This window comes from Puntigrus tetrazona, chromosome 15 (assembly GCF_018831695.1).
Source record: "Puntigrus tetrazona isolate hp1 chromosome 15, ASM1883169v1, whole genome shotgun sequence".
NCBI lineage: Eukaryota > Metazoa > Chordata > Actinopteri > Cypriniformes > Cyprinidae > Puntigrus > Puntigrus tetrazona.
In genome coordinates this window covers 5,302,433-5,307,319 of record NC_056713.1, presented here as the reverse complement: position 1 = coordinate 5,307,319, position 4,887 = coordinate 5,302,433, and the positions used below count along the sequence as shown (strand labels likewise).

Sequence of the window (4,887 nt, the reverse complement as noted above, 5' to 3'; positions counted from 1 at the left end):
GTTTATGACATTTTATTGTGTTTTATCTATTATAGATTAATTATTTCAACACACGTTGCTTATTATTTAGCTATAACTCAGTTTTATTAATATATGCTCTTAATGGTTTTATGGATCTGTCACTTTAATTGGACATATGGAGAGACCATAAAGAGATAGATATGTTGCAATTCCATCTTTATACACTTAGCTCATTGCACTGATCTCACAATCTCAGAAATGGTGTATAACACAGGCATTAGCAGTCAGCATCTGATATTCTAATTGTAAATCGTAGCTGTAAATAATATCTTAGCTCAAACTGAAATTAAAATAAAGTAACTGGCGCATTCATTAAAAAAATATAGGCATATTTGGCATATATTTAAATAAGAAATTTTTAATTTGACTGACATAAAAAGAAAGCTGTAGTCCTTATATTTCATTATTCAGTTAATTTTATTAAAATAATAAGTCTAAGTTAGCATCGCAGTAAGACTTATTCTATAATTGCAAAATTAATACTGCCCCTAAGCTTTCATACCATACCTTTAGGAAAACAAACTACAAAATATAAACACAGTAATAATGATGATAAGTCATTGTCCTAGCACAGTAATTAGGAGGGAAATCTATGAATATTTACAGGGAGGTAGCATATCCTAAATCAGAAGAGGTGGGAATCCAGCCCAAACAGATCCCCATATACGTTTAAGATTTGAAAATCACTATACAAATTTAGGCTTTCATTTTCAGACAGCTATGTAATAAGAGAAATAGGTTTAGATGTGATGGTGGTCTGAGCATGAAATACAAGCTCCACTGAAGAACACTATTAATGCTTAAATGTAAGCCCATTTCTGTGTTTCTTGTAAGTTCTGTTTCTGCTTCTGTAAATGATTTCTCTCCATTAACTGCAACCTTTTTTGTCTTCATAGCAAACTTCTTGAGGTGCTGAATGGATGTCAGAGCATCTAACTTTTCCCATCAGGAATTGACTTGATTGGACTCACGGATCTGAAAGAGTATCGCCAATATCTTTCCATTCTTCTTTTTCGTTATCTTTGCTTTCACATTGTTTCAGGCAAACTCATTAATAATACTGGTGATTGTAAAGAGTGTTTATGTATGCACCTGCTGTACATTCTGACTCGGTTCATTGCAGCTCTTGGGTTTATACAATGATATTTCCTTGTTCCGAGAATGTTAATCAGCTTTCTCTGTTCGCAAAAATATGATTTACAGAGATGAGTGTCTCTGCTTCAAAATGTTTTGTCTGCATGGCGTATTGGTTGTTTTCAGTCAAGTATTTGGTCGAATGGCAGTTGACCCATTATTTGCCATTATCTTTCCATTATAATACTATCAACACGTAAACTTCAAAACATCCTTAATATTCTGTTTGTCCATTTTTTCCCATAACTTGCTTTATGTTGCTTGCAATAGTCGGTCTGATTGGGCCAGCTCTATTTTTCATAAATCAAGTGAGATTTATCTGTTGTGTTTTGTGAGCACCACATCTGCTGTTAATTTAGCCTGTGGTGATGTGAGCAAGAACTGCATGGCTGGAACCACTCGCTTCGGCTTAGCAATATGTGTGACTGTGTATTTGTATTTTGCCTGCGTACGTGCGACATTTTGTGATTATATCCCAATTTCGCTTCTGGTGAGTGGCGGCAAAAAGCCATCTATACTTCTTAGCTTTTACATTTAATTGTCATAAGTGGGTGCATTTTTTTCTGCTGTTGTAGATTTGCATTTGTGCTTGTTGTGTTTTTCTACTATACCTAGAGATTGTCGTGTGTTAAGTACCTGTCACATTCCTTCTGCTAGAACTTCTTTTAACCCAGTAATCTATGGAATACAGACAAAGGAAATAAGAGTTCCAATTCTAAAATTTATATTTATTCTAAAAGAGTTGATTCACATTAGCAAATTGCCTATTTATCACCAATAATAATTCATTGTACATGAAGAGGAAATATTTATTATTATTATATGTGTAATTGTGTTTGTTGGATCTTGAGTCTCTTAAATTATGGAAGCAGCTATGCAGCATATTTTCTTTTTTCAATTTTGAATGGTAAAAAATGTAATTTAAAAATGTTTCAAAAATGAAGTATATATTTATTTACTAATAATTTCAGCAGTGTGTTAAATAAATGGCACTTTGCCTTTTGCAAATAACTAAAACCTTCAATACAGACAGCAGAAAAAGAGTTATTCTAACAATGGTATATGTGAAATAATCTACAGTAATGGATAATCAATAATAATCATTTTAAATACCATTATGAATGCATGTTTTAATGTAAAGAAAGTGTCAAATTACAAGAAAATAAATGAGATTCATCTACTTCTGCAACCAGATAAAGTTTGAGTTTCCAGTATTAAACAAAATGTAATCTTAAAAAGGTAAGGATGCCTACAATGTTATTGTCCTTCTGAAGGAACGATTTATCTTTCTAAACTTCTTCTCTTATATCTTGCATTCTACAAAGCAGAGTTTGTATATTCTGCTCCATGTCTTGCGAATTGCAAGTCCAGCCCTTAGCCAAACCACTCCAAACCAGCTTTTTACAAAGCTCAGGATTGTCTGCAATTATGAGGCAAGTGTGTTGGAGCAGGCTTGAAAATGAAGTGTAAAAACGCAGACAGAGGCCTCCTGGAGTAGGGTTGAGATCCTGCTCATATACCTGTTTAAGCAAATAAGTCAAAACAGGTGGAATATTAGGGATACCTGAATGTGCATCAATTGAAAATTAGCCTAAATAGCAACAGTGTCTAATAATAACCAAAAAGGATGTGATGTGATCAAAATATACGCCACACACTAATGCAGTAATATGTTGGCAGTGTAAAACATAAAAGCTAGGATTTTAATTTACAGTATGGCTCCGTGATCCTAAATGTTGTAATACACACTTTATCACCACACAACATGACACCTAAGTGGACACCTTATACACAAAGAAATGAAAATGGAAAAAAAAAAACTATTTATCAAAAACTGAGCCTTCCAGTATGAGCGTGAAAACTACATTATAAAATCTAATAGAATACATACTGAAGGCCTCAAAAGTGTATTGAGATTTGCATTTTAAAAATGAGAAGATTGTCACTATTATGAATGTTGTTGTTGTTTTTTCACTTAGACTACTGCAATGCGTGTGTGTGTGTGTGTGTGTGTGTGTGTGTGTGTGTGTGTCTGTGTGTCTGTGTGTGAGGTTTCAAGATATAAAATGGAGACAAAAATATAATCTACATTATTTACCTTATTCAAGTAAAACTTGCACAATACTCATTTAAAGTTGTAATCTGACCTTTAAGGACACAGCAGCCTTGGTCTTGGTCTCCTCCACTACGACGAAAAACATAAAATCAAAAATGTGCAGCTCTCCCCTCAAACCGTTGCTACGCGACAGGCGCTGCAATCGGGACACCTGGTGGAGCAAATCCTGTTAAAACGGAGGCGTGGCTTAAGCACGCCGCATACTTCGAGTCCGCGACGCCCATTGGTGGACAGAGCTAATGGTCACTGCCTTGAAAATGCTAAAGGAAATGGTGACAGGAGTGACATCTGCTGTGAAAAGCTGGAAAATGCAAAATACGCATCTTTAGTACAGAGGTCACAAGCAAATTATCTTGCAGTTAAAACTGGCAGGATATAAACAATTTAATACTAGAAATTAATGTAATGGCATTGTAATGGAAGACGGCCAAATAAAAAAGGAGATGGTGGAGAACGACTGATAAAAATGCGATGGTTATATTTGTAGTATGCAGCCTTGAGTCTGAATTTGGCAAGGTTTGAATTAAACGAGGATGATTCTAAAATGTATACATCTTGTAAAGCATAAGAATATAATTAATTGTGGTTAAATGTATATAATGTATAATTTAAAAAGTGCATGAGGGTGAGTCTCACATGGAGCATAGAAGACTCTTGGGATACATTACGTATATTTTAGAGACTATGATATGTGTGTCTCATCTTACATTTCCTGAGACCTGAAGAAGATGTAAGGCAGTGCTAGAATGGGGTTGTAAGATTGTGTTTATTTTTTATTCTCCACTATCTGCCAAATCAAATGCTGATCTAAATTATGAAAGTAGATGTGGAGACAAAGTCTGCATTTGTAGATTTTATCATATTACAATAAAAGGCCCAGAAGGTAACTGGAATATTGTATACTGAAAAGTATATAGTCAGATAAATCCTAATTAGACTTACATTATTGTAATTAGGGTACTGGGTAATTTTTCTGAAACTATTTAAGTAACAGTAATTGTACTGAAAAACAGATATATTTATTCTCAGAATGGAAAGATGCTGCATTGTTGTGTTGTTTCTAGGTGTCTTGATCTACTACTTTTAAATATAATTTATAAGCAGAAATACTGCATGCAGAGGATTTTATTCAGTATGAAGGATCCTGCAGAAAATATTCATCTACAGACTTCAAACTATTGGTTTCAGCTCCAGAAGAATGAGGCCCTATTATTTATCCCTTCTTTCTGATGTTTTTAGCTGGCTGTCACAGCACCATCATCATATTTAATCACCTCAAAACTTTGCATTTCTTTATGTAATGGCTTAATTATCTTATGGCTGTTGTAGATCTTAATGTTAGTTTGTATTTTTTGTAATTAGTATGCTTCTGAACTCTTTGTTTAATTGGAGTGGTATATCTCTGACTGGTTGCTCTGATGCAAATGTTTTTTTCTTCTATTTTGGCGAAATATTTAGCCCATTTGGCTTTGTGGATGGCGCTGACCAAGCATTTGTAATCAAAGCTCCTATTATTGCAAACATAACCCAAATCAAAGCTGTTATTTCAACAATAAATGCAATTCTAAATGTCATCACCTCTAAGAAACACTGTCCTAAATATAATTGATCATTGT

General features: G+C 34.0%; 1 pseudogene; it reads left to right on the top strand.

Annotated features, from left to right (window-relative positions):
- Positions 1-937: 937 nt before the first annotated feature.
- LOC122359372 overlaps positions 938-4,887 on the top strand; it is a 9,627-nt pseudogene continuing 5,677 nt past the window's right edge.